The following is a 19,740-nucleotide window of genomic DNA, read 5'->3' as shown; positions in this document are numbered from 1 at the left end:
TTCCTTGTTGTTATTTAAGAAATTTTGCATCTACCTTCTGTTGAAATGTGTTTTTATCTTTTAATTAGTGTTTGTGCCAAGTAGAACCTATAGGGTAACCTACGATGATAGTTCATTTCATTCTGCTGAAAAACAGAAACTTTGCTTGCACGAAATTAGTTTTGTTAAATCACAGAAACGTTATTTTGCGTTTATTCTTTTTTATTCTGATCAATAGACAAATTGTACAGGACTTCCTATTTTGGTAGGATTTTTAGAGTTGCAGAAGTTTCCGTTAGTTACAGATTGCTACAGACTGTTCTGTTTTTCACAGATTCTGTTTTTTGTGTGTTGTTTGCTTATTTTGATGCATCTATGGCTAGTAAAATAGTTTATAAACCATAGAGAGTTGGAATACAGTAGGTTTAACACCAAAATAAATAAAGAATGAGTTCATTACAGTACCTTATGTGGTGGTTTTGTTTTCTTTCATTAACGGAGCTTATAAGATTTCTTGTTGAGTTTTGTGTTGTGAAGTTTTCAAGTTTTGGGTAAATCTTTGATGGACTATGGAATAAGGAGTGGCAAGAGCCTAAGCTTGGGGATGCCCATGTCACCCCAAGATATTCAAGAATATCCAAAAGCCTAAGCTTGGGGATGCCCCGGGAAGGCATCCCCTCTTTCGTCTTCGTTCATTGGTAACTTTATTTGGAGCTATATTTTTATTCGCCACATGATATGTGTTTTGCTTGGAGCGTCATGTATTATATTAGTCTTTGCTTTTTACTTTACCAGAATCATCCTTGATGTGCACACCTTTTGGGAGAAGCCCACTTGATTAGAATTTGCTAGAATACTCTATGTGCTTCACTTATATCTTTTGAGCTTGGTAGTTTTTGCTATAGTGCTTCACTTATATCTTTTAGAGCACGGCGGTGGCTTAATTTTGAAGAAATTGCTAGTCACTCATGCTTCACTTATATTATTTTGAGAGTCTTTTAGAACAGCATGGTATTTGCTATGGTTACAAAATTGGTCGTAGAATGATGAGCATCCAAGTTGGGTATAATAAAAACTATCATAGGAAGTGAATTGGATGCTATGATCAATTTGTTGCTTGATGATTGTTTTGAGATATAAAGGTAGTAATGTTAGGGTCATGCTAGTGGGTAATTATGAAATTGAGAAATACTTGTGTTGAAGTTAGCAAGTCCCTAGCATGCACGTATGGTAAAAGTTGTGTGACGAATTTGTTGCATGAGGTGCTCTGTTAATTGCCTTCTTATGAGTGGAGGTCGGGATCGCGCGATGGTTAACTCCTACCAACCCTTCCCCTAGGAGCATGTGTAGTAGTACTTTGCTTCGAGGGAAAGTAGACTTTTGCAATAAGTATATGAGTTCTTTATGACTAATGTGAGTCCATGGATATACACACACTCATCCTCCCACTTTGCTAGCCTCTATTATACCACGCAACTTTCGCCGGTATCATGCACCCATTATTTACCTTCCTCAAAACAGCCACCATACCTACCTATTATGGCATTTCAATAGCCATTCCGAGATATATTGCCATGCAACTTTCCACCGTTCCATTTATTATGACAAGTTCCATCATTGTCATATTGCTCTTTGCATGATCATGTAGTTGACATCGTATTTGTGGCAAGGCCACCTTCATAATTTTCATACATGTTGCTCTTGATTCATTGCATATCCCGGTACACCGCCGGAGGAATTCATATAGAGTCATATCTTGTTCTAGCTTTGAGTTATAATTCTTGAGTTGTAAATCAATAAAAGTGTGATGATTTTCATTATTAGAGCATTGTCTCAGTGAGGAAAGGATGATGAAGACTATGATTCCCCCACAAGTCAGGATGAGACTTCGGACTTTACAAAAAGAAAAGAAAAGGAGAAAAAAAGAGAAAAGGCCAAAAAAATAGAAAGACCAAAGAAAAAACAAAAAAAGGAAAAATAATAATAAATAAAATGAGAGAAAAAGAGAGATGGGACAATGCTACTATCTCTTTTTCCACACTTGTGCTTCGAAGTAGCACCATGATAAAAGAAAGGCCAAAGAAAAAAAAAAGAAAAAAAAGGAAAATAAAATAATAAATAAAATGAGAGAAAAAGAGAGAAGGGACAATGCTACTATCTATTTTTCTACACTTGTGCTTCAAAGTAGCACCATGATCTTCATGATAGAGAGCCTCCTATGTTGTCACTTTCATATACTAAGTGGGAATTTTTCATTATAGAACTTGGCTTGTATATTCCAATGATGGGCTTCCTCAAAATGCCCTAGGTCTTCGTGAGAAAGCAAGTTGGATGCACACCCACTTAGTTTCTTTTGTTGAGCTTTCATATATTTATACCTCTAGTGCATCCGTTGCATGGCAATCCCTACTCACTCACATTGATATCTATTGATGGGCATCTCCATAGCCCATTGATATGACTAGTTGTTGTGAGACTATCTTCTCCCTCTTTTTGTCCTCACAACCACCACCATTTACCACCATAGTGTTATGTCCATGGCTTGCGCTCATGTATTGCGTAAGAGTTGAAAAAGCTGAAGCGCGTTAAGAAGTATGAACCAATTGCTTGGCTGAAACCGGGGTTGTGCATGATGGGAGTATTTTGTGTAATGAAAATGAAGCATGGCCTAACTATATGATTTTGTAGGGATAAACTTTCTTTGGCTATGCTATTTTGATAGGACATGATTATTTGTTAGTATGCATCGAAGCATTATTATTTTTATAAACTTTTATCTTGAATCATTTGGATCTGAACATTCATGCCACAATAAAGAAAATTACATTGAGAATTATGCTAGGTAGCATTCCACATCAAAAATTCTGTTTTTATCATTTACCTACTCAAGGACGAGCAGGAATTAAGCTTGGGGATGCTTGATACGTCTCCAACATATCTATAATTTTTCGATTGTTCCATGCTATTATATTACCCCTTTTGGATGTTTATGGGCTTTATTTTACACATTTATATCATTTTTGGGACTAACCTACTAATCGGAGGCCCAGCCCGTATTGCTCTTTTTTTTTTGCCTATTTCAGTATTTCGAAGAAATGGAATATCAAACGGAGTCCAAACGGAATGAAACCTTCAGGAGCGTGATTTTTGGAACGAACGTGATCCGTAGAACTTGGAGTGCAAGTCAAGAAGCTTGCGAGGCGGCCAGGAGACATGAGGGCGTGCCCACCCCCTCTGGGCGCGCCCTATCTCCTGGGCCCCACAGGCGGCCACCGACGTACTTCTTCCTCCTATATATACCTACGTACCCCGGAAACATCCAAGGAGCCAACGAAACACAATTTTCACCACGGTAACCTTCTGTATCCGCGAGATCCCATCTTGGAGCCTTCGTCGGTGCTCTGTCGGAGGGGGAATCGGCCACGAAGGGCTTCTACATCAACACCATAGCCCCTCCGCTGAGTTGTGAGTAGTTTGCCACAGACCTTCGGGTCCATAGTTATTAGCTAGATGGCTTCTTCTCTCTTTTTGGATCTCAATACAATGTTCTCCCCCTCTCTTGTGGATATCTATTCGATGTAAACTCTTTTTGCGGTGTGTTTGTCGAGACCTGATGAATTGTGGGTTTATGATCAAGTTTATCTATGAGAAATATTTGAATCTCCTCTGAATTCTTTTATGTATGATTGAGTTCTCTTTGCAAGTCTATTCGAATTATCAGTTTGGTTTGGCCTACTAGATTGATCTTTCTTGCCATGGGAGAAGTGCTTAGCTTTGGGTTCAATCTTGCGGTGTCCTTTACCAGTGACAGCAGGGGCAGCAAGGCACGTATTGTATTGTTGCCATCGAGGATAAAAAGATGGGGTTTATATCATATTGCATGAGTTTATCCCTCCACATCATGTCATCTTTCTTAATGTGTTACTCTGTTCTTATGAACTTAATACTCTAGATGCAGGCAGGAATCAGTCGATGCGTGGAGTAATAGTAGTAGATGCAGGCAGGAGTCGGTCTACTTGCACTACAAAAAAAAGACACATCCGTGACATTTTGGGCCGAACGATTTTTTTTCTGTCATACATATGACACTTCTATGACGATAATTGTGAAAAAACCCGGTATCATCATAGATATGGTGGGCTCCTACTTCTATGACAAAAAATCATGACAGAAAATGGGCTTTTTGTCCTGGGCGAGCCGAGACGCAGCTTCATGACGTTCTTTGGGTCGTCCATGACGGAAAAAACGGTGGTAGAAGCGAGGGGGGGATTTCGAGGAGTTCCCGGTTACGCTGGGAGGTCGGGAGCCGAGCAATGTGCGTTTCTCTCGTACACGTACGCGTGTGTGTGTGAGGCGTTGGCTCTAACTGAACCCGAGCGAGGCGTTGGGCTCTAACTGAACCCGAGCGATTGCACTGCAGGCTACGCGTTACTGAACCCGAGCGATCGATCGATGGCTGTTAACTGAACCCGATCGAGCGATTCCTTCGCTACTGCTGCTAACTGAAGCCGATCGATTGGATGAACAGTGAGCGTTGCAGGGGGGTTGGATGAACAGTGAGCGGTGGCGTTGCCTCTGGATGAACAGGACCCTGTGGTCTGGTGGAGGGCTGGATGAACTGTAGACGGTGGAGGGGTGCCTGTGGAGGGATGGTTGAACAGGACCCCATGGTGTGGAGGGCTGGATGAACAGTAGACGGTGGAGGGGTGGCTGAACAGTAGCCGTTGGAGTAGCGCGCGGTGGAGGCTGGATGAACAGGAGCCCATGGAGACTGGAGGAGGTCGACGGTAGTCCGTGGAGGCTGGAGGAGGTCGACGGTGGAGATGAACAGTATCCCGTGGAGTCCCGTTTTGCGGTACACCACACCCCTCCAGATGAACAGGACCCCCGTTTCGACCGTAGCGCTCCAACGCAAGTCCGTTTCGTCCGTTTTGCAGTACGCCACACCCCTCCCGATCAACAAGACCCCCGTTTCGACCGTAGGAGGTCCGTTTCGTCAGTTTTGCAGTACGCCAGACCCCTCCCGATCAACAGGACCCCCGTTTCGACCGTAGGAGGTCCATTTCCTCTGTTTTGCGGTATGCCACACCCCTCCTGATCAACAGGACCCCGTTCCAAACGTAGGAAATCCATTTCCTCCATTCTGCGGTACGCCAGGCCTCGTTTTCATCGCCTGTTCCGTCCAAGCCCTCCCGATGAACACGACCACGCATTCCGTTCCGACCCAGCCGGTTGGCTCCCACGCGTTCCGTTGCCTCCCGATGAACACGACGCATTCCGTTGTCTCCCCATGAACACGACGCATTCCGTTGCCTCCCCATGAACACGACGCATTCCGTTGCCTCCCCATGAACACGACGACGACGCTGTTTCTCTGTTCCGACCCAGCCATGTACACGAGCCATGGCCGTACATATGCGCGAGTAGGCATTCGAGACCCCGCCCGTATGTACGTACGTGGCCGTATTTTCTTTCTTGCACCCTGGCCGCTGTACGTACGTGTACATGCTACGTGCGCGCCTCTACTACGACACGTACGCGCCTCTACTACGACACGTGCGCGCCTCTACATCGACCAGTATATATGTACGTACACGTTCACGACCAGAATGACACGCTACATACGCTTCGACTAGGTGGGTCCCGACTGTCAGGCACTTCCTTGCCTGCGAAGATGTAGCTGGTGGGTCCCAGCAGTCAGGGGGACGAATTGTTTTTTTTACCCAGACGCACTTCCTTGCGTGCGAAGATGTAGCTGGTGGGTCCCAGCAGTCAGGGGGGCGAATTGGTTTTTTTGCCCGGACGCACTTCCTTGCGTGCGAAGATGTAGCTGGTGGGTCCCAGTAGTCAGGGGGCGAATCATTTTTTTTGCCCGGACGCACTTCCTTGCGTGCGAAGATGTAGCTGGTGGGTCCCAGCAGTCAGGGGGAAACATTTTCTCGCGAAATACGGTGGCCCGTCCGGTGGGTCCCCGTTGTCGGTGGAGAAATCATTATTTTGCGCGTAATAAGGAGGCACTTCCTTGCTGCGGCCGTGGACCCAGCTGTCAGCCTCTCCACGTATAGTGCATGTCCGATGGAAGCCGTTCCTTGACCACGTTGACCACGCCGCGCCGAGAGCACCAGGGCGGTGGACGATGGCGAGGCCTAGGAAGGGGACGACGCGGAGCCGGGGAAGATGTGGCAGTGGATGCCCATGCGTAGAGGAGTACGAGGGTTCACTGGTTCGCTGCGGTGTGAGGCTGCTGTCGCCGCAGAATAACAGGAGGTGTGGGTGAGTAGAGGGATGGCCTGGCCAGTGGTGGGAGTAGTAGGGGCGGTGAGGCCTCCACCGCATCGCAGCCGGCCATGGGAGGCAGGAGCACGAGGCACGACCGGCGCTGGTTTGGGCGGCTGGAGCAAGAAGATCAGAGGTTGAAGAAGCACTATGGCCGTTGGATGGACATCGTATGGTCACTGGAGCTAGAATCGTGCATATTGACTAAGTTGACAAAGCCCTCCGTCCCTGTCAACTTAGTAGGCCCACAAGTCAGCCTGCCACTATACTGGGTCCTAGCTAACAGGGGGAGTATTCATTTTTTGTGCGTAATAAGGAGGCACTTCCTTGCGTGCAAAGATATAGCTGGTGGGTCCGAGCTGTCAGCGGCGGTAGCATTTTTTTCATGAAATACAAAGGCCCTTTCGGTGGGTCCCTGATGTGAGGTGGAGGAATCATTATTTTGCGCGTAATAAGGAGGCATTTCCTTGCGTGCGGCCGTGGACCCAGTTGTCGGCCTCTCCACGTACGGTCCACTTCAGATGCATGTTGGTCGTTGACCATGTTGACTAGGCCGTGCCGAGAGCACCAGGGTGGTGGACGACGGCGAGGCCTAGGAAGGGAACGACACAAAGGCAGGGAAGACTCGGCAGTGGTTTCCCACGCGGAGGGGAGTACGACTGTACGAGGGTTTACTGGTTCGTCTGCCGTCGCCGGAGAATAATAGCAGGTGTGGGTGAGTAGAGGGATGGCTAGGCCAGCGATGGGAGTATGGTGGGGCGGTGAGGCCTGCGCGGCAGCAGAGACGGCCACGGGAAGGAGGGAGCAGGCAGTCCCGTCGGCGCTTGTTTGAGCGGCTGGAGCAGGAAGAGCAGATATTGAAGAAGCACGACGGTCGTTGGATGGCCATCCAACAGTCACTGCTTGTGCGTCAACCTTTTTTTACGAAAGGCTCAAATCTGTGGAAAATAGCATACAACCCATCTGCCATTATTTCTAAGAATTTACAGCCCATTTGCTAATTCTTAAGGTTTTTTTGGAGCCCATATTCTTTTTGTTAGCATTACAGCCCATATTGTGGCCACGGTTAAAAAATTATACAAAATTTTGCATATTTTGGTGCGGTCCGAACTATTTTTAATCCCGAAATTTTGACTCACATTCAAACTGATTTTCAAAATAAATGTATATCAATATAAAATCCAACAAATCCTCCTCGTATAATGTAATTTAAAATCTCGAAATGAAAAAAAAGATATTTGAAACTAATTGCCGGTTTGATATATTTTAAAAATGTACAGCCCATTTCACATTACTGATGGGCCATTTTCTCGGCCAGCCGAATGAAAGCTCTCCTCGTCTTGAAAGATTTGCAGCCCAACAGGCCTGACAAAGCGACTTACTTGGAAAATCACAAAAAAACTGGGTTGTGGCCGTGGACCCAGCTGTCAGCCTCTCCATGTACAGTACTCTTCCGATGGAATGTCGTTGACCACATTGACCACGCCGCGCCGAGAGCACCAAGGCGATGGACGATGGCAAGGCCTAGGAAGGGGACGACGCGGAGCCGGGGAAGACCCGGCAGTGGATGCCCACACGGAGAGGAGTACGAGGGTTCACTGGTTCGGCTGCGGTGTGAGGCTGTCGTCGCTGTAGGGCCTGGCTAGCGGTGGGAGTAGTAGGGGGCGATGAGGCCTCAACAGTAGCACAGCCGGCCACTGGAGGAAGGAGCAGGCGGTCTCCCCGGCGCTGGTTTGGGCGGCTGGTGCAAGAAGAGCAGCGATTGAAGAAGCAGCAGGACCGTTCGATTCAAATCCAATGGTTACTGCTGCTAGAATCGTTTGTTGACTAAGTTGACAAGCCCTGCGTACACGTCAACTTAGTAGGCCCACAGGTTAGCCTCCCAACCGGTGCGCCCCAGATGTCAGTGGGAGGAATCATTTTTTTCGCGTAGTAAGGAGGCAGTTGATTGCGTGCGGCCATGCCAGCGGAGGGAGTAGGGTGGGCCGGGGAAGCCTGCGCGGCATCACAGCGGGCTACAAGAGGAGGGAGCAGGCAGTCCCGCCGACGCTAGTTTAGGCGGCTGGAGCAGGAAGATAAGAGATTGAAGAAGCACATCGGCCGTTGGATGGACATCCAACAGTCACTGCTGCTAGAATCGTGTGTTCACTGACAAAGCCTTGCGTAAACAAGTCAGCCTCGAAATTTGTTATGTGTATAGCCCATTTTCTATTATTTTTATAGTTTTTACTCATTTTCTAATTCATATGTAATTTATTGCAGCCTATTTTCCATTTTTAGAATTACTGGCCATTTTCTGGTCAGTACCAGGGTCAAAAAATTAACTAAATATGTGGGAAATTTTGAAAATTCGCAAATGTTTGCTGGGAACGAAATATTCCTAATCAAAAAATTAATAGCCATACTAAAACAAATTTAAAAATAAATTAGTACTATGTCATGTTAAATCCAGTGAAATACGTATAAGATATCAGTGAAGAACAAAAACAAAAAAAGAAACTAATATCCCATTTGCTATAATTTTTTTGGAATTTTCAACCCCTTTTGATATTACTTTTAACAGACATTGACCATACTCTTTGGCCGGGACGGAATGCATCCCTCCTCGTCTTGAAAGATTTGCAGCCCAATAATTCGAAGAAAACAAATAGGCCTAGCTTGGGTATTCTTCAAAAAGAAATACTGGGCTACCTATTTTCCCAAAGAACTGGTGCATGAGCATTTAGCTTCATTTATTTATTTACTTATTTATGGTTAGGGGACCATGAGCATGTACCTGGGCCGGATTCATGTGAGATCCTCCCTTCCAGTTAATTATGGGCTTCTCTATTGGGCCTTCATCAGTGGGCTTCATGTTATCAACAAGTGGAAAATGTGTTCCGTACGAAAAATAGTATGAGCTACGTACAGTACGGGGGACTAAAGGATCGAACGGTGCAACGACTTCCAAAACATTGTGTTTGTCATTCTAACAACACATTTATTCAACCAACAGATGAAATATACTACTGATTGTACATTGAAAACTGCAGCAGAAGCAACCAGGGCTGGGGGTGCAACAGAAGCAGTAAGCAGGCCAGAAGAGTGAAGACGCAGCACTCTCTTCCAAACCAAACATCAGCCATCATTACAAAAGGGTTACCAAAAAGAACAAGTGTATGCGTCAAACTAAATAAAGATCCTACTACACCAAGTGTACGCATCTAGCTAACTGGCTCAGTTAGACGTTACTATTTATTAAGCTATGGAGGTTGGCTGACGGCTTGAACCAGATGGGTGCCTGACGGGGGAAACTCCAGCCAGCAGGTCGAAGTCTGATACTTACGACCCTCTCTCCTACTTTGGGCTGCAGAGCGTGGCGGCACATATCAGGGTATGGTGCATGCGGAGACGCATGGTACGCTGTGTACACACAGTTTTGCCTGATGAACGAAACCGCGCTGCCATCATGATCCTTGCCGTCGGTTATCTCCTGGTTAATCGGATAATTCAGTCCGATAAACAGAGAGCGTGTACCAAGGCTACTTACCAGCCTCCAGTCAAAAATTCCTGAAGGCCCAGAGAAGTTGGGATCCTGGTCAAAGACCTTGCATTGACTGTGATTGTATTCCGCGAAACAACACGTCCGGTACGTGAGAACGATCATCAATCTTTCGCCGTCGTCTGATCGAGCCAGGAACCACCTGCAACTGCCATGCCGCTTTTCTTTGAAAGGTTCTGGGATTAGGAAGGGTAGGGACACCGGGCGGCCTATAACATCATATCAAGTTGGAGTCAAATAAAAAAGGGCTCTTGATTTAGTCAATCTTAAGAACAGCATGTTATGAGCATGAATTTTTTTTCAGTAAATGTTGACAGTAATATAAGCAAGCCATCATGATATCATAGGAAAGTAACATACTGCTGTAATAGCCGTTTGTAGCGATGACTCGAGTAGGCCAGCAATACGTCCAGCCATAGAAGGAGTCGATAGCGTAAATGAAGCCCTTGTGTTCAATGGCATCAGAGAACCATGGAGGATGTATGATCCTGCGATGGACGTGCAGATTTATCCACTTACCACAATGACCTGTCAGATAGGCGAGACCGCAGTTGAAGAACGCAATTAGCCTAAAGTCTTTATAATTCGCAGATCTTGTGGGCACTTGGCAGATTACAACCTTGAGCAAATCAAACTTGGTATCATGTTGGCTACTGTAAGATTTCGAGTATTCTGGGCTGCAGTGCCAAAGCAGTGCAGTGTTAATCGAAGGAAGGGGATCAATCGCCGGGTGTAGACCTCCACGAGCATCCAGCTGCCGCGACCGTCGACGAGCACCATCCAAGATGTGTTCATGCCGACCCAGTACATACCGTTAATGTAGTTGAGGCTGACAGGGACCGGATCACAGTCAAGGGGGTTGATGCTCGCCACCCTACAATCGTTATGCTGCGTGACACGCCGTTTCTGAAGATCAGGCGGCATCAGCAAGCAAGGAGCTGGCTTAAAAAGCTCCGGCCTGAGGGCTTTGAGTAAACGGTACAGCCCCAATGAGCACGCAACGAGCGGCATGGTACTGAGATTGTCCACACGCGAAACAATGAGCTTGATTACCTCTGTGCGGAGCGAATTCCAGCCACTCTTTCGGCGGACGCTGCTTGGTTCTGCCATTGTTAGTGCTTGGGTTTCGGACAAGGGGGGAGGCGCCTTAGCGGGGTTGGAAGATTGGACGAGATTATGTGCGGACAAAGATGGAGAAGCAAATATGTGCTGCGGGAAGTGGACAGGTGATGATGACTATAGCACGCCGCTTGACTTATGAGACACATACCAGCAGCGTAGGGTCATGTCGATGCCAGACAACTTACTTGAGTGATCACAGTACTGGTACTCCCTACAGTGCTATGCGCTAACTTGCTTGAGTAGAGTAGTAGAGTAGGACTCTGCTCTACTACTAGCACCGGAGGAGTAGTATATCTAATCTAAAATAGTGACAAACTTCAATGCCCGAGCATGGAACAACTACGAACCGTGCTCAAAGACCGTGTCTACGTGGTGTTTGGACTTATATGCAAAAAAATAGCAAGATGCCCGTGCATTGCACGGCACACCATCATCACCAACTCGGTTTTTTCTCGACTCCTACTCCTATAAAAGACTCAGTTGGTGATGATGGAGGCGAGGAGGCGTGTTCAGCCGGGCATGTAGCAGACGGCGCAGCACTATTCGATTTGTTATAAAAAAACAAAGAAGAGTAGTAGAGATAGAGACATAGGGAGGAGCACGAGGTTGTGGGAGATAAGGATGAACGAGGCAAGGCCTTGTCTGTAAATGTGGAGAGAGGTGCGGGTATCTTTTGTAAAATTGTCATAGGTGGCTTTCTATCCGTCAGATATAGATCGGGCGGTCTATATTACAAGAAGGCAGGCATACCATCATCATCAACTTGGTTTTCTATAAGAGTAGATATAGATAGATAGAGACTAGGGAGTACTAGTAAGGACACCATCTACTGCTTCGTGTGCTACTCCTGCGCCCCATTCGGCGGCCGCAACATCACCTATAGCCACTCCCTCCCGTGCTACATTCGGCGGGCGCTGTTTGAAATTTGGGGAGCACACTCTCGCGAGTGCTGGCAGCCATGACTTCACCGACGACGACTTCTTCCCCGACCTCGGCAACCTCTTCCTCAATGACATGGGTGACAACCTCAACGCCAACGGTGCTGCTCCCGTTGCACTGTATGTGTTTCTGTCCTTCCTGTTCGAAATCGTGGTAGAATTCATGTTTCTACTCTGTATCCTACTACTATGCTAGTCCACATGATTAGTTTCATCTCTGTTATAGCCGTCATGATTTATTTTGTGCTTATTCGGATTAAATCTCGTAGTAACTTGCTCATATATTCAACTGGCGCAACGTCCCCTACAGCCACTCCCGTTTCATGGACGGCCTGGTCGATGCCTCCAAGGAGCCCTTCGTCCACTGCTATGAGTGCCGGATGCCATTTTGTGGCTTGCCGGCGGACATGGTGCATCACCTCATGGATGCGTGCAGCGGTCACTGCTGGCCCTTGGCGGAGAACATCAAGTACGAGACGTGCTACCCGTTCACCATGCCAGAGTCGCTGGAGGATCACCGCCGCCTGCTAGTCTCGGAGGAGGACGGCAGCATCTTCCACTTGATTGTGGGCACCGGCGAGGCCCGCGCAGTCCGCCGCCCCGTCTCTGTAATGTGCGTCAGGGGCGACGCCGCTGACGCTGACACTGACACGAGGCCGATGTATGGGTGCGGGGTCAGTGTTACTACCCCTCCGGGTCGCGTGGGCGGCGACACCGGCCTCATCGAACGGACTTGGACTCTGGGGAGCTGGGACTATCCTGCCAATGTGGACTTGGAAAACCCATGGCATCCGTTACCCACCGATGCGGTGCACGGGAACTCCAAGGAGGTTCACCTGGATATACGCATTATCAAGTTAAATGTTGATCATTAGTCTTCGCTCAATGTAATCCACTGTCTAAGCATGTGGAGACTTCCATGCAGGATCTTGCTCTATTGGAGTATCGTGCATGAATAAAAGTGCATCTGTTTATGGTTTAGTCTAGAATCTTCCATGTATGAATTTTTACTACAGTACTGGTGAAACACTTACGATGAACCATTTCTTACATCTCCTCTGCCCCCTTACAAGTCCTCCTGATTTAATCCCTCCGTCTAGGTGTATAAGGGCATGGTTAATATTACTTAATAGTATAGCCAACTGTTGACTATAAGAAAGTGCCATGTCATCTATAGCCAACATGTATAACAATCGATACTCAAAAACTAATTCTTAAAGATCATTTCTTGCAAAGCACAATAAGTGTTATTTCTTCACAAGTTTTCGATGAAGGTTGAACAGTTGAACGCTTTTGTTTGCAAAAGATACCTTTTTATATATTTCACCCGGATGTTTGTGAGCTCTAGAGATGAAATAATATCCGAAGAAACCTATCGACACCCGTTAAACATGAGATGACCCCCACATCCTTCGTCAAAATAAAAAACTCCCCGATCAATGCATTTCACTCTTCGGTGCAACGCACGGGCACCTTACTACTATAGATTAGTACGACCAAAAATTGAACTAACATTATATATAGTACGATAAATGCTGATGCATGTCACCTAAAATTATATCATTCAAAACTATGTTCAAATACGAATCCAACGATATAGTTTTTGTTGACATGCACTAACATTTTGTCAGTTAAATCTTCAGTCAAATTCAATGGGGGACTAATAAACCACGCCCGATGTAGTACAAGTGTAGAGGGCGGCGCTGCACGGGAGTCTCACCTCTCACCCCGCTCGTGGCACGGCAGTAAAGCCATCATATCACAAAACCCAACCACTCCCAGTAATAAGTGGCCTGGTAAAATAAACGGACAAGCAACCATCACATCCCTCCGTCTTTTTTGCATTTCATCTCTCTGCATTTACTTTCTCCGGTTCATCTCGCACACTCGATCCCTAGCTACTACTCCTAGGGCCAGTTCTTTTGGTGGCTTCCCTAGCTTTTCCCACAAGACTAGTCACAGTGGAGAGTAACAGTAAGGCGCCTCACTCATTTATTTGGGCTTCTAAACTACTACTCTGTCCTAGTTTATTCCTCGCCATTGTAATTTGTGCTAAATTTTGACCAAAGATTTAACTGATAAAATGTTACTCCCTCTGTCTAGGTGTGTAAATCATCTTACGAAAACCAAATAATCCCAAAACACTTAGGCGCGGTGCATTAACTTCTACCTCGTTTCTTGTTTCTTGACATATCAAACAATAAGAGATAAAGAGTGTGCATGCTTTTAATGACTTGAGATATCAAACACGACATGCAGTGGTTAGTTCATTGCATGCAGTACTATTAATTAGAAAATAAACATTAACGTTTCTCATTTTCTCCTCCTCCTTGGTCACGGTGCACAGCCTAATATGACTTACTCACCTAGACGGATGGAGTAGTGCATGTGACATGCACTAACATTTCATTAGTTAAATTTATGATCAAAATTTGACACAGATTACAATGGGGACCAATAAACCAGGATGGAGGTAGTAGTTATGGGATTACTAATCTAGAAGCCTAAAAGAACTGGCCCCTGGTACTCCTACTAGTAGTAGTACTCAAGTTGGAATTCCAATTGCACGACACAACTTGTTAGGCAAAAAATTTGATACAGGGTGTAGGAAGCGGTTGGGGAATTTGCATGCCTTTCCAACCAGTGAGATACTCCGTACAAAGTACGACAGGGAAATAACCACAGAGAAGGAAGCTAAAAGTAAACAATCAAACGAGCATTTTTGCATTTGTTTTGCATTGAATCGTTTCACAAGCTTGACTAGTGCTGCTTTTCTACTTTTACAAAAACCGCATCGTAATGTTAAAACGTGCATTTGCATGTACATAAGTAATAGTAGTACTCCCTCCGTCTAGGTGTACAAGTCTTCCCTCCTTCTTGGTCACCATGCACAACCAAAGATGACTTATTGACCTGGACGGAGGGAGTAGCACAGTCTTCAAGCATATATCGAGAGAGACGTCTAGTCCGATAATATATAGTAAAGTTTGTGCTATATGCACGTACTTGCAAAATGCGTAATAATACACAAGGTTTCCAAACTTTCCCTTTTACATACTTAATTAAGGACGCTAAAAAATCATGAACGTTCGGGATTTATCATTTGCGTCCCAAAACTAATGAGATCGCCTTACGAAACAAAAATTATACTCCTCCTAAAAGCCACGACGCTCGCAGGAGCGCTTGCGGCGTGCCACGAGTGCCCTGGTGCGCGGCCGTTTCCCAGCGCGCCGACACAACACCTCTTCCTCATCCTCGCAACTCACGAGGTGCTGATTGGTGGCTTGCCGGCGGGCGAGCGTGATCTCACCGGTGTGGTGATCCGGCGCCAACAGGTACTCCTCCTTGCTGGAAGCGTGCACCCGGTCCACGTACCGCCAAGCATAGATGCGGCGCTTGGGCCAGACTGCACTCAAGGCGTTGGCACGGGCGTCCTCCGCCACCCTCATGGCCCTCGCACGAGCCTTCTGCCAAAGAGCCAATTGCCTGACTCTCTCGGACACGACATAGGCCTCCCAGGCAGCTTTTTCCGCGGTGCACTTCTCTTCCTCGGCCTTCGTCTCCGCCTCTATTTTGGCGCGCCCTGCTGGAGGCAAAGCCTCCCACAAGGCGACATCCATTTCTTTCCAAAGCTCCTCAAGGCTGGGGGGTTCGACGGGCGGCGTGGTGTTCTCCTCGTAGCGGGGAGCCGACGCGTCCTCCGATGCGCGTGCTGGCAAGATTGGGAACACCGACGCGTCCACCTCGACGCATCGCGGCGAGGAGCGGAACGCCGACGCGTCCTCCTCGACTAGTGGCGGCGAGGAACGGAATAGCGACGCGTCGCGTCGCGGCGAGGAGCGGAACACCAACGCGTCCTCCTCGACTAGTGGCGGCAAGGAGCGGAACACCGACGCGTCCTCCTCGACTAGTGGTGGCGAGGAACGGAACGGCGACGCGTGACCGTCCGCGCGGTGCAGCGAGGGGCTCCTAGGGCTTGGGAGGGGCCATGCCATGGTGGTCAACGTGAGAGGGAGGGGGAGGAGATAGCGATGAACGTGAACGTGAGGGGGAGGAGATAGCGATGTCGTGGGAGGCACAGTATTTATAGCGAGCAATGGCACACCTATGTAAGATATGGACTGAGCTGCACTGACTTAACTGCAAGTCCAGTTGCGTCACTAACATGTGGGCCAGTCCCCTGTTGGGCCCATATGTCAGTGACCAAATGCACCTGAAGTTAAGTAAAAGCCACGTGGGCATATTTGTTGGAGTAAATTACGGGGGAGCGAAGGGGTGGAAATATTGCTGGTCACAACGAATTTTACGAGCGTGGGGGGAGGAGAGTCATGCATGCAGATTTTTTCACATGGGGTGGAGTGGTGGGACCGCTAGAGGGAGAAGGAGAGTTTGGCAGGCATATTGTTTCCACACATGGAGAGGAAAAGATTTGGAGGCGAACGGGCTTCCTGCAGGTATGGGGAACGGTGCATAATAAGTCATCTTGCATGCCGGGCTAGGTATAGTCTCAAGTCATTAAAAACATACACGCCCCACACATGTTCATATTTCAAGGTGCACTAAATTGTTGCATGCAATGATTAAGGCTGGCCATAATGGTGGTATCTTAGCTGGTATCATGCACGCGGGAATAGCAAACATGCTGATGTGGCAAAGAATTAAAGAAGAGAGGGGGGTTAGAGTAACTAGTGTTCATGCATGCATTGGTAAACACATTTTTTTTGTGAAGAACGACAGCATTAGTTGAGTACTTCTGCATACTTCAAAAACTATTCCACCGCCTCTACTATCTTGCTAAGAGTAGGTGAAATTTTTGAATCGAGCCCTTTAAACTAGAAGGGAGGTAGTGGTACTCTAATATCTAGGTGTGTAAGTCATCTTACGAAAACCAAATAATCCCAAAACACGTAGGCACGGTGCATTAACTTCTACCTCATTTCTTGTTTCTTGACATATCAACCAATAAGAGATGAGGGTGTGCATGCTTTTAATGACCCGAGACTATCAAACATGACATGCAGTGGTTAGTTCATTGCATGCAATACTATTAATTAGCAAATAAACATTAATGTCTCTCGTTTTCCCCTCCTCCTTGGTCATGGTGCACAGCCTAAGATGACTTACTCACCTAGACGGAGGGAGTATCAACATTCACAATGTCAAATCAATATTTTTACTCTCATTATAAAAGGTAGTTCTTATACTCATTATAACCAGTATTGTAGATATTGATATTTTTAGTATAAATTTGGTCATGGGATTTCATTGATGCCTGTCAAAGCGTGGAGGAAGCGGAGCTTAGGGGTTGCATTTCCGGTCTCTACATAGGTATTTCTCTTCATAATCATGTAATTTTAGAGATTGATTGCGCTTTTGTGGTAGCGTCTCTTGCATCGGGGGACTATGACAGGTCTGCTATGCGTGACCTGAAGATGAAAGAGTTGAGCATCTCGAAGTTGATCAACAATCTTCAATTGTCAAAGATTAGCCGTTCGGCCAATAAGGTGGCACACTTAATCGCTAAGTATAGCTTTGACAATAGATTAGATGGTATTTTTGTAAATAACATGCCGCCCTGTGTGGTGAATATTGTATCGAATGAGTGTACTGGTGTGGCTGCATAATTAATATAAGGTGGTGTTCAAAAAAAGTATAAATTTGGTCAAACACTTTGCAAATGGTTGACGGGAGGAAAAAGGACCAGAGGGAGTATCATGCATGCGGAGTAGGCAAAAAAATTGCTCATTTATAGCCGGTCAAAGTCTCAAAGGGCGCGACCGCGCGAGGGAGGCGAAGTTCGTGGGAGGTGCGGCAGTTGACGGAATTAAGTGAAGTTACATCCACGCGCCGGCATGGCGTGCGAACAGGCAGAAGCTATACCGTCAGGCCTATGATATGGGTCTAGTAGACATGACATCTAGTGGGTCCCGCATAGTTCTCGAGAACTCTTTGGGGACTTGCAGCCGTTTATCCACCGGGCAAGCCAGCAACCCCACACCGTTCGCACGCCCTACTCCTCCCCGTCTTCTACCTCACAACAGTTTGCTCCCAGTCGTCCCGTCCTTTCACATTAGTTCGCTCCCAGTTTTTGCGGGGTACAACAGTTCAACTTCTCCTAACCCTCCTCCAAAATCCATGGCCTCCCAAATCTTCATGGTCGCCGCTGAGTACCAGGTTAGATCCATCACCGGCGATCATTTCATCGTCCTCTACACACGTGGATCTGTGACAGTGAAAGCATGGCTTGCTCGCTTCCTACTCATGTTCAACAGTTCAACGGATGAGTGGGTCGCTGGGCTAGATGTTGAGTACACCACAGTCCTGGGACGAGAGAAGGATCTAAAGGATGAAGAGAGAAAGAAGCCCGCCGTGATCTAGGTTTGCGTACATAACGGTTGCTTGGTTTACCACATATGCCATGCCGACGTTGAGTGCCAGGATTTTAAGAACTTCCTCAAGGACAAAAGAGTGAAATTCGTTACTGTAGGCTTTAAGAACGACAGGGATGTCCTGAGTCGGATAGGTCTTGTTGTAGGCCAGCCCTTCGATCTCCAGAAGGCAAGCCTGGTGTCCTCCTCTCAACCTTCAATGTTGACCCTGGCAGCAGCCATGATTGATCCTTCATACGCTAAACTGAAGAAACCTCATCACGAGTTTCATCATGCATGGGAGTCGAAGACATTAGATGAAGATCACATGTTGTACACGGCAATGGATGCCTACCTTTGTTTAAATATCTACAAGAGTTGGATGAAGAAGCAGAGCCCAGTGTCCGGTTCAAGCAAAGAAGCGTCGGCAAAGAGGAAGAGGAAGAGGGACGAGGACAAAGTTGAGGACGTGGACTCGGACTTCGAGTAGGTGGCAGTGCCGTCGCTCATGCTGGTTCTACTATAGTGTCAAGTGGACTAGTTGCTTAGTTTATTTTCAAGGGTGTGTTGTGTTGAGGCCCCAGCAGAACTATGTTTATGTTCTTTCTCGTTATTTGAACTCTTTAGTACGTACAGTAGTACTAGTACTATGTCTTACTACTATTCTTCTTGCAGTTGGTACTACTGCTCGTATCTTCGTGTTCCTATTGTACTTAATACGTTCGTACTAGTAGTATAATTTGGGTCAGTCGATTTGTGAAAGAAGTTCGACGGAGCGAAGGAAGAAGACGGCAGAAGAGGTGGAAGAAGCCCTTCTAGCCATCCATGTTGCATCAAACGGCTCACATGAGTCGACTGACCCAAATTGCTCCTTCAGATTGCAGGATCCACGTCGCATTCAAGGTCTCGAAGGTAGATTCCGTGTCCGCACCCGGTTTGCGGGCTCAACACGCGCGCGACCGGCTTCCGCCGCGATAGCCACCATGCGCACCTCCTCCGCGCGGGCGGAGACAACAATGACACGCTAGTTCCTCCATGCCGGCGTGCTGGAGCACGCGCTCGTCCTCCTCTTCGTACGCTACGTGCATAGACACGTCTCCACCAGCTGCTCGCGTGCTTGGTAGCGCAGCGGCATGGCGAGGAGGGACTGCAGAGGACGTGCGCGGGCGAGCTTTCGGCATCATGGCACAGGGATGGCGGCGACACGGCGGTGATGGGCGAGAAATCGTTGGCCGGAGCAGGCGGGCACCGGCATGCGCAACGGCGGTGGCGGCATATTGATGAGTGCGCGTGTGGGAGCTTACTTTAGTTTTATATAAGGTTGGTCAAACTTAAAAGAAAATTGTGCTAGTACACGTAAACATTAGACTTAGGCAGCGCTTTTATTAATTTTTTTTTGAAGTTAGTACCACAACCACGATACGGAATCCTGTGCAAGCATGTCAACCGCGGCCGCGCGGTCGATCAAACGGTGCGTCACCGTGTCGCGCTCGAAGGACATCCACCAAACCTTTTT

The sequence above is a fragment of the Triticum dicoccoides genome, chromosome 4B (assembly GCF_002162155.2).
Source record: "Triticum dicoccoides isolate Atlit2015 ecotype Zavitan chromosome 4B, WEW_v2.0, whole genome shotgun sequence".
NCBI classification, from domain to species: domain Eukaryota; kingdom Viridiplantae; phylum Streptophyta; class Magnoliopsida; order Poales; family Poaceae; genus Triticum; species Triticum dicoccoides.
The sequence above is the reverse complement of the archived record's forward strand: the minus strand, read 5'-3'. Positions refer to the sequence as shown.